The sequence below is a fragment of the Solenopsis invicta genome, chromosome 11, assembly GCF_016802725.1.
Source record: "Solenopsis invicta isolate M01_SB chromosome 11, UNIL_Sinv_3.0, whole genome shotgun sequence".
Classification (NCBI taxonomy): domain Eukaryota; kingdom Metazoa; phylum Arthropoda; class Insecta; order Hymenoptera; family Formicidae; genus Solenopsis; species Solenopsis invicta.
Window position 1 is genome coordinate 5,973,467 of NC_052674.1, and position 13,411 is coordinate 5,986,877.

The 13,411-nt window shown below is 36.9% G+C and overlaps 1 protein-coding gene across 4 annotated transcripts in view; it reads left to right on the forward strand.

Moving 5' to 3' along the window:
* Positions 1 to 13,411, forward strand: part of LOC105200106 (proline-rich transmembrane protein 3) — a 163,327-nt gene that overhangs the window by 106,142 nt on the left and 43,774 nt on the right. For all 4 annotated transcript variants that reach the window (XM_026138637.2, XM_039455037.1, XM_039455038.1 and 1 more), the window contains one exon: positions 11,643 to 11,765. The gene's annotated coding sequence lies outside the window, so the exon portion shown is untranslated. The remainder of the gene's footprint in view (positions 1 to 11,642; positions 11,766 to 13,411) is intronic.

Below are 13,411 nucleotides of genomic sequence, written 5' to 3' on the forward strand. Positions count from 1 at the left end.
ACAGGTGGATATAGTATCTGATTTAACACTATAATTATTACAGTTAAGGAGTACAGCGGATAAATGGATTCCATTATTTCACGTTGTTAACATATTTATTACACATGTTCACATGTATAACGTGTATCGCGCGTACCGGCTCTCGAAATATGTAATCTTAATGTAGCATTATCCGGCTGTAAATGAATATTAAACGTCGCTGTTAGTCGAAAATGAAATAATGGAATTTGTTCGCTTGATTTAGCGCAAATCATATCACGATAAGCAAAGAGGCAGATCGCTCATGAATCAGGTCCACAGCGAAAAATGTGAAAAAATCTGATCGATAGCTGTATAGAGAGAAATAGTAAACAAGTTTGGAATTTTTTCCATCATCGATATTCGAAATCTCGTTTACGTATTGCTGTAAAATTATTTAAAATTACAATCCCGGAATATATTTGACGTGATTTTTTCTATATGAGACTGGGTTTTCGTGGCGCAGAGAGGCGCTTTTTTGTCATGGGAAAAAAAATTAAAACCATCTGTGTTCTATCGGACCATTTCTAACAAGTGTTATTTCTCCTTTGAGAGACATTATTTTATGTATGGCATTAATCTGTGCATACATCTCCATATGCATTTGCGCTATATATGTTATATCATACATAAAAGTAGATTATATACAAAGGAAAATGTGGAAATTAGTTCTTTCGTCATAGTAAAGATTAAAGAAGAAGAGGAAAAAGACATTGTATTTACTTTAGATGTTATATTTACCTTGTATCATGCGAAATTACCATAATTGTTTTGCATATCGCTATATATATAAATATATATATAAAATTCTTCTTCAATTATCTTATTAATAAGATATATTGCCTTCATTTTTATATTTTTATATATTTTATTGAAACAATTTTATTTAATATCGAAAATCAATAATATAAATATTTCACGAAGCTATTTATTTTAATTTTTAAGATAATGATCATATAGAATCGCTTTGCTTTTTATTATTGAGTAATCATTCAAACATTCGATTTTTACGTGATTAATTTTACCAGTGATTACTTTATTTAAATGATTTTCTGTGCAATTTCAAATGTAAAGCTGCGAATGAAATCCGCTGGCTCATTTTGGATCGTTAACTGGGAATGGGTGAGGTGCGTGGGCGCCATACACCATTCAAACAAACCCAAGTATTACGTTGTACTATCTTTGTTTTCCTTGGTAACACATGGTAGATTACGATATTCCTCGCCATGTCCAAACTGTGCAGCTGCCCTCAATAATGACGTAACAAAATTTCTGCATAGGTCCGGTGCGCGCAACGGGGGTCACGGTGCGTTGCACCCGCACGCACACGCGCGCCCATACATCCCTGTTGCCCCGATGGTATTGTGAGCGAGTATCTGCTCGAAGCAATTTCCTATCTGCCTTCCTGTGCCCCTCTCTATCTTCTCCCTGCGCCATTTCTCCCGAGCGTTCCGTTCCCCGTATGCGACCACCGATATCATCCGTTCGTCCCGATCGGTTGTGTTTCAACTTAATTGCTTCTGGAATATTATCATTGCCGCTATGAAATACGAAACTTGGACGAAAATTAACTCTTTCATCTCATTAAAGCGAAATTAAAGTTGTCGCGTTACCGCATCACAAAATGAAAAAGAAAAAAAAGCATTTATTTTATCGAGAAGAATACGCGCAAGACGAAGACAGAACGATAAACTACGTATTATGGAGATAGACTGCACAAATATGTTTAGACACGCGTGAAGTATTTTCATTCTAACTGCAATACGTCGACGATAAATTTGATTTATTTTTTTATTTTTTTCTACATAATGTTTACGTGTGTGGATAGCATTGTTGTTCGAATAAAAGTTGACATTTCATAACTTTGGGTCTTTGTTTTGTACACTGAATTGCTACAGGTTTTTGTTTTAATCTATCGGGAACTCTGTAGAACTCTTTTTTTGCAGTTGACGTGGAAGCTCTACCAATTATAACGAAAATTCTAAAAAAAAATAGGGCATTAACTTTTCGCAAAGGTGTTAAAGTTGCAGTGTAAGAGCGTTGCGCGAGTTGCAAATTGCATTAGTGATTTCCAGACACGGTTCGGTTTAGCAAGGAGTACCGCGAATATGGCGCGAAAGAGGGAAAGCGTGTCAACGCCATAGGGAGCATTTTATCGATTTATCCATTATCCGTTGAGTGATCTAACACGACGTCCGTCCATTCGTTAGCGCGGCACAACCTTCGCGATTAATTCCGATATCTCGCCTGACAAAACCAGCTTCAATTAAAAGCTGTCGCTGGCGTTTTAGTTGCGCCACGCGGTTGCCGGAAAATTCTGTTACACGTACCCGTTATATACAGTTAGCAACTGTCCGCATACACGGTATTTCTGAAAAGTTTCCAGACCGAAGAAACGCTGGAAAGATTAACTAAATAAACCTTGAAAAATATTGGACATTTATGTCCTACGACATAATTGTATTCGCAACGTTACCAACACTGTGATGCGATTACAGTGAGAGAGTTTTGCGAATATTTCTTAAATCCGAGATAACTTGGATTTTTTTTGTTTGCGCTTGCAAAAGGTGCTTTATATTGTTTACAATATTATTAACAGAGCTGGGCAAAAAGTATTTCAAATATAAAAATATTAGCAATCTTAGTATTTGAATTACAAAATACTGGCAAAACATTTTTATTACTCTATCATTTATTCTTATTTTTATAAATTTTATTATTTTGTTTTTGCGAGTGCGATTGTCGAAAAGAAAAAACCATGTCAATAATTTTACTGAAAATATGTAAGTGTTGTACTATTTGACGCCTCACAATTTTCCATATTACGAACATTTCTTTCTTTTTCTTTTGCAATCACAATTTCTAATTCTTTGAAACATACACGAATGCGCACGTCATAGTAAAAGTGGTTGTATATCGCTATTGTAATTCAAAGCTGTGCGTGTTGCAAAGTCCGAGTGTATGTATCGCTCATAACGCTGAATCTTTCATTTCCCGCACACGCGTACATAGAGCGTGAGTACGTGAAGCGCGAAACATTTTTATTTCTTTCTCGCGTGTCGTTCGCAGTCTCGCGCGCGCGCTTGCGTCGGCGTCAGAATCAGATTAGTAATCGCGAATCGGGGATTGTTATCGGTACATACATCTACGTTAGAATTTATCAAACGCGAAATTAAGAATTCACGGGACAGGAGAGCCTGAGGTGTGAAATAATTTAGCGCTTTACCGATGCGTTACCACTGTTACTGTCGCGCTATCAGCTGCGCCCCACGTATCTGAAAACAGACATGTTACATTGGTAATCGTGTCTACAGCATTTGTACAGAGCACTCTCTCTCTCTCCCTCTCTCTCTCTTTCTTCATCTCTCTCTCTCTCTCTCTCTCTCTCTGTGTTCCTCTGCTTATTCGGCAGACGATCGATAAACTAGGCGGACAGAATCACCGAGTCCACACTATTCTCCGACCGTTCTATGTGCGTAGAGCTAGCCGTGTGAAATCTAATGTCCCCTCTTACGCGGTCCGATCTGTCAACACTACACGAAGCCTGTAATGAAGCGAGGAAGGGTTCTACACCATATACACCACTCGCCGTTTACAACCTTATCCCTATTCGACTGGACCCCTCAGCGAGAAGGAATAAAAAAAACAAATCGGAGTTACGAGCCATTTATGTGCTTCCAGACCTCGCAAACTAGAAAATTTGTGCCTGTCAGTTCCTTTTTTGTGGAAGGTTGCACTTTTTCAACTTTATTTGATCATAAAAAGATTTGAATAACTTTTGGGGGTTTGTAAAATAGTTCTCAATTCTAAGACCCTTGCTCATTTAGTTTCGCATAATCTGAATGAGAATCACGACTTTTGTTAGGTCAATAAAAAATAGCTTTGGCTATCTATGATGTTAAAAAAAAATTCAGGAATTTAATGTGAAAGATTAATATTTTTTAAAAATTCAGGATTTTAATGTGAAAGTTTAATATTATTTAATATGAGTGAAAAATGTTTTGTTAAATTGAATAAAAATGTTTTATTACACAGAAAAAAAATTAATATTAAATCAACAATTTATTGTTTCATATATAAGCGAGAGTATAAAATCTTGTAAGAATTTATAATCTTAAACAGACATAATTTGCTCTTACATGGAGAACATTTTTCTCTTCATGTAAGCAAATTATGTCTGTTTAAGATTATAAATTCTTCCAAGAAGTTTTATATTCTTATATATGAAACAACGAATTGTTGATTTAATACTAAATTTTTTTTCTGTGTAATATCTATAATTGAAGAATATTAATTTCTTTTATAAAAATTATAAATAATTTTTACTTTAACAATAAAAAATATATTATTTGTTACATACATAAAAAGTACAGTTTTATTCAAAATTAAAAATTTAACTGAATGTATAGATCTGATTGAATTTTTAGATACTTTAACAAACTGTTCGTTTATATACTATCATATTAATATTTCATGGAAACGTATGTGTACAAAAAGAATGTTGATAACATATTTTTATATTTTATACAGTTTTTCGACCATTTTAATTATCGAGATATGGAAATGCCACGTAAATAAAAATACAAATATGTATGTATGTGCCGTTGTTGAACTCGCTATGCTTTTAGCAGCGGTGAGAACAAATGTGTGAATAAATGCATTAGAATTGTGTATTGGTACAAAATTAGATAATGAAAATTAAAATGTCGAACTACTGACACGTGCCGTTAGAATAACTGTAAAAAGTTAGAGATCAAATAGAACTACGGCTGGGATGACTGATCCGCATAGTCATTAGGGCTTAGCAAACTCACGGACCCAAGCTCATCGTATTACGGATAGTCAAACATCTACATACATACACATGTATAACTCTTCTTCTTTTGCGACTGTATAGTACTGTGAATAAAGTTGAAGAAAAGTAAAAACGCGAAAAATAATTTATTAATCTAATCTAAATAGGAGAAGAATAAAAATAAAGTCTTTTGGTATAAATGTATGCTACAAATTTTAATTAAATTAGAAATACTAAAAATGTTATAAATCAAATAAATTTCACATATCTTTAGAGTACGTAATATATGTCTAAATATTTTTTTATAGACCGTGATGATTATTACTCCTTCGTAAAATAATCATATTTTATTTATTCATACACCGCTACAAATAAAATAATTTGATTTTCAAATAAGTCATTTTACCAAAAATTAGTCAATATTCATACGTTAACGTCATTACACCTGCATTCATATTTAACAAAGGCGTGTTCATTAGGAAATTGCCGTTATTAGAGAATTATTCACTTATCTGAGATCGCAAGTTCTCAGATTTTATTAAGTATGAAACTGACATATACATAATTTTACAGTAACAAGAATATGCGAACTACTAAAAGATGTACAATTTTAAATAATTATTAAATATTAACGAGAAAAATTATTTTGGGAGTTTTTTTAATCATTTACACGACTAAATTTTTACCTAAAGAAGAAAGAAACATAAGACGCTTAATCCTCTTTTCGTTGGAAATACTGCCGGCTTACCTGTGTTAAAAACTGTGCTCTAAAATACGAAAAATACGAACCCTATTTTCATGAGCCTCTGAAAAAAAAACGTAACATTTTATGTGAGGTCTCCTGTAAATCAATCCCTAGCAGTATATCCATCAAACGAATTACTTTAAATCTTTTAAACCTCGGAAGCTTAGTTAGCTTTATTATCCAGATTCCTTCCGGATGCTAAACGATTTTTCACAACTTTGCCCGAAAAAAAAAAAATAATGTTGAGATACGTCGAAAGTGCTAGTGCAGATTGTTAAAATAAATGATAAACTCTTCTGATAGAACGTCGTTTTTGTACAGCGTTGAATAAAATTAACTCATTCAATTTTCTTATCTACGGTTAAGCAACTCAGACTTCTTGATACGAGGGTAAAACATCACGTGTAGTTTAAAATAGCGTCGTACAGAAATATGTGCGGCGTGGTCTGGATTATCCGGATTTGATATTATCCTATTTGCGTATTATCCGTGCGTTATCGTAAATTGCTAATGACTAATGATGAAGATGAGAAATAACGTGCTCGGACAAAATGATTCATTACCGAGTCCCGGAGGTAAACGAAAATCGCAAATTATTTACGTGAACGTATTAAACGTCCACTCGCAAGCATCGCTGGGCGTGTATTTATGCATATCACGAATAAATTACAGTTATACAGTAATGTTTGTTTGTGCCTCAATAAAGTACGGTATGTGCTTTGGATTGCCTGCGTTTCTCGATTATCCGTGCCAACCCTTCCATTCTCAATTGCCCTGAATAATGGAGAACATAATGTAGATGTTTCTGTAATGTAAATAAATCATGTTTTTATTATATCTTTCTGATTAAAATGTTTTATGCGATTAAATCCAAAAAATTGTTATAATGAAATGATGCTTTTATTATTCATAAATATCAGATTATTTATCTGATATTTTTGATAAATTCTGTTTTTCGTTATTTTGTTTTTGCTGCATTAATATGCATAGTATACGAATAAACTATTTATTCCCTAATCTAAATTGTAGATTATGTTTTCTATAGGATTCGATACTTTTTTTTCCGTTGCATAGAGAATTTGTATAAATATGTAAAAATATTTCTTTGGTTAGAAGATAAATTTATATAGCAACTAAATGAAAGTTACATAAAAGAGCATGTATTTCAAATAAGTATTGTTTGACATACAATACTATGAAAAAAAAGAAAAGAAAACGAGAGAAGCAGACGTTCTTTCTATACCAACAAAAACTCTGATTGATAAAATGCGTTACCCTATGAAATTATATAAACTTTGAACTTATTTCTCTATCGCTTCTTGCCTATCGCGTCTTGTTTTCCTAATGCAATACTCTATATTTCGGCACTCATTGATGAACTTCAATGAGGAAAGAAGAGGAAAAATGTGCGATAAGAACATCAGCGCACGAGATTTCCCGTACAAACTTGTCCGTTCGATAAAATTCAAAAGAACGTGACGCGTATCCGTGTGTATAGCCACACACTTACACGTACGTGACGTGTACACGGCAAACTGTCGAATAAACCTCTGCGAGAAATCCTCGGGGAGCATGGGGAACCGTTATCAGTGTAAGCTCGTACGGACTGGTTCGAGGCAAGATCGTAGAAAAAGAGCGGCGGTGCAGGGGCCGCCCGAAGGGGAATGGTTTTTCTACGGTGGAGAAAAAGTGGAGTAGTGACCGTAGTTCCAGTGGGGAATACACCCGGTTCGAAGATGCTCGTCGACGACGACGACGACGACGACGACGACGACGGTGGTGGCTGGTGAAAGGCGCGGTAGGAGTAGTCTCATTTGCTACTTTCGGTAGCGCGCACAGCCACAGTTACGGTTCTATTCACTTTTCTCATTAAGCAAATCTCAAGAGGAGAAAACGAGCTCGCGGGTAGAACTTTTGGCGATAAGCCCGAGGAACACGCGCGGAAACTGCGCCTTCTTTACATCGAGTCGTTTAATTCCTTCCTTCGAAAGTCAGCGCTTTCCAGTGCTCTTCTTTCGCTCTCTTTCTCTTTTATATTAACGCGATGCTCTTAAATGCCGAACGAAACGTACCATCGTCGCTTTAGCCGGGATCTCTATATTTACGTAGGCTCGCCGCGTTACCTGTGCTATAGCTTTATAAATAAGAATGAACAAATTAGTATGCGTAGAGTATAACGCTGAGGAATCAGCAATACCCTCTCGCATGTATGTTTCTTATCGATTCGCCGTTCTCGGTGTCGTTGAATTCGAAATTTCCCGATGCGACGATCTCCTCTTTACGCGTGCGGAAAACAAATTAAAGTGCAACAAATGCAACACCGTTTTCTGTGCTTTTGAATAATCATTGATATATAAAAAAAAAAGAATAATTTATTTCTATTCATCCATACTTTGCACGCGCGCATGTAGGATATATTAATTTGAACAAATTTATTATAATATTAAGAAATTTATACGAGAAATAATTTGTGCAGTTGTGCAAACAGAATTTCCGGCGACTTCAGAATTGTATTTTGTGATATGAGAACGAAACAAAATTGTTCTGGGAGCGCGTCAGGATTTTCAAGATTATGATCTCTCTCTCTCTCTCTCTCTCTCTCTCTCTCTCTCTCTCTATCTGTCTGTCTGTCTGTAGCTTTCAATGTTTTATTTTTTTATTTTTTTATTTTGTTTGAGCTGTCGATTTTCTTTGCGCTGACTTTCCGTTTCTGACGCTATGACTTTTCGGTGCTTCGCACGTTTCGCTCGCGCGAAATCCCGCCACGGGCTTTGCGGTGAGCAAACCGAACGGTATCGATTTCAGTTTTACGTAGAGTAGAACGTAGTGGCGGACGCCAGCCTCAATCGCGCTTGGGCCGATTTCAATCGAGTCGATCCGAACCACTGATTAAAACGATCGTAGGCGCGCCGACTGGCCGGAGAGAGAGAGTGAGCGCAGTATATACTCCGGTGGATTCGGATGTATCTCGGCGAGCCAACTATCTCGTCAATGAGATAAAGCTCGAATGGATTAAAGGAAGAGCCGTCGTGCGAATGCAGTGCTATCCAGCGAGGTGGTGGGTGAGTGAGAGGGCATCGGGGAAGGGAACAGTGCGAGAGGAGGGAAGATAAGAGGGGAAAGGGGATGGTGCAGGAATCCGACTCGCGAATGCGTTTATCTCGATCCGCCGAGGTCGCGTTACATGTTCGCCGCTGAGAAGCATTTCATCAACGTCATTCGCCCGCAGCTCTCCTCATTCCCCTCCCCTGCCGTCCTCCCGCTCCCTTCCCCACTGTTCCCTTTTGCCTTTTGTTTCCATTTCTTCTCCCACTTGCTCGTTATCTCGCTTTCACTCTTTCTCTCCTCCCCGTTTTTCGCTCCGCATCTTTCTCTCTTCGCATCTCTACTTACTTCCCCTTCTCTCTCTCTCTCTCCCTCTCTTTCTCTCTCCCCTTTGTCTCTCTTCTTTGTATTCTCTTCCTTTATAGACCTTCTCTCTGTGCGATTTTGTTTTCCTTCCGCTGATCTCTTTTTGTTTTCACAACGACGTGCGGAACGCGAATATTTCCTCGCCTTTGCTCGGTGGGTTTGGTATCGGAGCGGACGTGTTTCGTTTAAACGAGAGGTAGACGGTAGGTAGAAACGACGATGCTGTCGACGATGCTGTCTGTGGCGATTCGTCGTCGTCTCGAAAACGAACGTGGTACATCCTGCCGAGCGGACAAATGTGCGCGCTTCTAGGGTCTTCGGGGGTATCATAAATGATACTCGTCGGTTTTTACAGCGAGCCATTATAACTCACGACAAGTCATTGAATACAGAGAAACAATCGCCTCTTAACTCATTCTTTTAAATCATTATGATGGAAGAAAATGGAGTTAAGTGGCGGCTTAGTGACGACGTGATAGTATAACGATATTTACGACGGTTAAGAAATTGTTTTGTCTTTTTTTTTTATGTGTTTACTTAATGCCAATTTAAATTGTTTCTGTTATCATGATTTTAATATATTTTCCTCATCTTTTTCTGTACGACTCAAATGAGAAAAACCGTATATTAATGATGTAATACATAATTTTATAATATTAATAACATTTTAATCTGAAATTTAGTATTATAATGATATATAAAGTTACAAATTGGAAAAATGTGATAAACAATGCTCTCTTTGTTAGCATTTTCATTAAGAGAATTGCTCTTAAACTAGCTTTAAGTTAGTCATGGAAATTGTAGTTAAAAATACAAATGATAGCGATACACCTCATGTTCACGTCCGAAATATATATGCCTCGCATGTTCTTAGGCCATGTGCGATATAATCGCACACATGGGCGCAATTTTTTCGGTAGTCTCGACGAAAGAAATTTACTTGTGCCGGTGAATGCGCAACCGTTTTTTTCCGCGATCTTTGCTAGAGATAAGCCGAGCTCACACGAGTTCCGCTTGTCTATCGGGGAGGATCGCATTCAGCGTGGGCACAAGATGAGAGTCAGGCTGCCGCATTTAACGCTAAATGGGCGATGAGAATGTCGACTGATGATGAAGTATTTGCGTGTGGCGTTTCTTTTTTTTTTCTTTTTTTTTGCAAGGAGTTCCTGATGTCTCGAAAGAATTGTTGGAAAGCTGACATCGCGTCGCGCGAACCGATTTTTCTATCCGCGTATATGCATTACTCATGAATCGAGGAAAGCGAGAACGAAAGTGAAATAATGTGAAGCTGCTATGTTTTCATACAAAGAGATTTGATACAAGATAGTAATACTTATTTTCCTGGAATTTTAAAACAAATGAACAAATTATCAATAAACTCGTGTATCTTATTATCTCAGCAGTTAGCATTGCTATCTCCTTTAAAATCACTTTGTGTGAAAATGTAGTGTAAATATATTTATTAAATATACATTATTTTTTTCCAGGTTATCGTTACACTTAATTGTTATAAAAGCCTAGTTAAAAATAAGTAAACCAGTGCTATGTACATATATTTTTGTTTTTCTAGGTTATTGCAACAAAATTAAATGTAGCAGTATAATCTGGATAAAAATAAATTTTAATGTATTTATATTATATTTTCAAACAGATGATTTAAAAGGAGATAGTAATACTAATTGCTGAGGCAATCAGAGATATGTGTTAAAACTTCTTGATTTGTTTTAAAATTTTTAAATTCCCGCAGAAGAGTATTACTATCTCCTTTCAAATCACTTTGTGAGAAAATATAGTAATTTCACATATTATACTTTCGCTCTCGCTTTCCTCAATTTATGAGTAATTGTACATGCTTGTAAAAAAATCGGTTCAACGCGATGTCAACTTTCCAATGATAATAATAATATATACACACACACATATATATATATATATATATATATATATATAAACGATTGAAATATTTAACTCGGTCATAGCTAAATCTTAGTATTAATATTCATTGTATGATCTTATATACGTTCTCAAGCTCACGAAGTTATGCGCCAAAATAAATTTCCGGTCTTAAAACACAGTTATAAATTGAAGAAAAATTATTAATATCCCGTTATTAAATTGAAACTGAATTTAATAGTAAATGATGCTGCGTCTAAATGAGATAACGATGTCAGTGAGAATACTTTCTTCCTAAAAATACTGTAAAGAATTTGTTGCAAAAAATAACGCTTCAGCCAGAGATCGTACCTGAGACCTCTCGACTTTTCGGGACGGGTGTCTTATTGTTAGTCAACTCGACTACCGATATATATATATATATATATATATATATATATATATATATATATATATATATATATGTACGTATGTGTAGTTATTCTTACTTTTATTGTCATCTTCTAGCATGTGTTGGAAGCACTACTGTTCCTTCCCGAATCGCTCTATACAACACGAGATTAATAGTTCGCTTATTAAAGCGATTCCGCTTCCGGTGCTAACACCTCTAAAGTCTGTCCAAGCGCGTGTATCGCGAAGCGTAATACAATCACGATAATTCGCCGTGTAGTACAATTATTGCAGAATTAACCGCGTCTCAAGGGCGCGGCTTTGCTGACTTACGTTATGCGGCGGTGCGATTATTGCGACATTAATTTCATTTTATACTTCCTGTTGCAGGTCCAAAGGCGCGGAATAATTCGGAACAACGGCTCGCCGCTTCGCCTCGCCTCGTCTCCTGCAGGAAACAATCCTCCGTTATTAGACGACTGCAATAAGCGTAATCGCCGGCTCGAAAATAACGTGAGTACCAAATACCAGGTTGTCAGCCTCTCTCTCTCTTGTCGCACTCGCAGATTCTACTCGCCGATCTTTTGACGATCGTTTTCGAAACGTGTTTTCGCTCCGTGCCACTTCCACCTGGAGAGAGAAAATTTCTCATGGAATTCCATTTTCCTCTTTTCTGTTATTGTTCCCCTCCTGTACCTGGCGCGTTCGATGTTAGTTTTTCACATTGACAGTGGATGTAGAATGTGGCGTGTTGAGAGAGAGAGAGAGAGAGAGAGAGAGAGAGGGGGGGAGCCTGCAATAGGATTATCCAGACTGCTTATCCAAGTAGCACGTGAGTCCAAACAGCATCTTCTTCTAAACTTTACGTCTGATTTCTGTTGTCTTGATAGTCGGCATTATTTTGATGGGCGGTTTTACTTATATTGCTATGCGCGCGCGAAACTCATAATTATGATTTATACTCTTTCTCCGCTATCTACTCTCCAAACATCCTGCAGTTTATACATAATAGCGCGAGTTGTAATATACCGTTGCGGTGAGATGGTACTCGAGACATTACTTCTGTGTCTATCATCTATCACGGTACGTTGCACACGAACCAATTAATCTTAATTGTACATTCGCATTGTAGAGGAATGTGTTTGGGAAAGAACAATTATTTGTTCTCCTTTTCGCGAACGGAGTGCTATTATCTTTTCTCTCTTTCTCTTTTTTTTTTCTTTTCACGTAATAGGAACGCGGTCCTGTATTTGAAGTCGCGGATAAATGTACGTTCGAAAATTACGGCGACCGAGACGACTTCTGTGTCGGCATCGAAATACGAAACAACCGAAGTTAAATTTTTCAAGCCACTTGTGCGAACGCGATTTGCCTCTCTATCAGCACAATTTTTGCAATACACTTCTGAATACTCGCCATCGCTTACGCCCGAACTGGCCGAGCTTTTCATCGAAACAGAATAGTAGTCGACATGAAAGGGCAAAAGAGATAGGAAGAGGAAAAAAGAAAGAATAAATGGAGAGGCAGCATGTATGTTATCGAACGAATACGTCGATGTGTCGAGGCAGAATCGACATTCCAACTACTACGCCTGAATTTTTATATGCGCCAAACGGAAATTTGGGACAGTCGATCTTACGAAGGTTCCGTAGGAAATAAAAATTCGCAAAACAACGCACGCTTTGCGAAATAAACTTTGCCGTTCTAAGAAAATTTAGGGAAAAAAAAATAAGCGAAACGAGCTACGTATTGCGGAGTTAGAACCGAGCAGGGTAGGAAGATTAAAGAGGAGGCATTCATTACTAAGAAATTGCGCCGGAAGTTCTAAACTATCAGGTATCCGAACTGCTGCTAATGGCATGTGTTTCTAATCACTAGGGGTGCGCCGGTAACAGAAATTTTCGAGAGAAGAGATCCGACATTCGAGTCGGATCTTTTTGCGTCGAAATTGAATTCAATTTTAGGTTCAGGTATGCTCAGAATTACTTTCAATTATCCTGAATTTTTCAAGTGCTATATCTCTTGTCGGAATCTGGTACCCTGATAACAATCGATCACTCGAGCGTCGCCTTGATTATTATTATTTTTTTTTTATTTAACTTTCGACATGAATTTTCGTTTCGCGTCGAGGCAAATGGCCGGCATGACTGGTTATTATT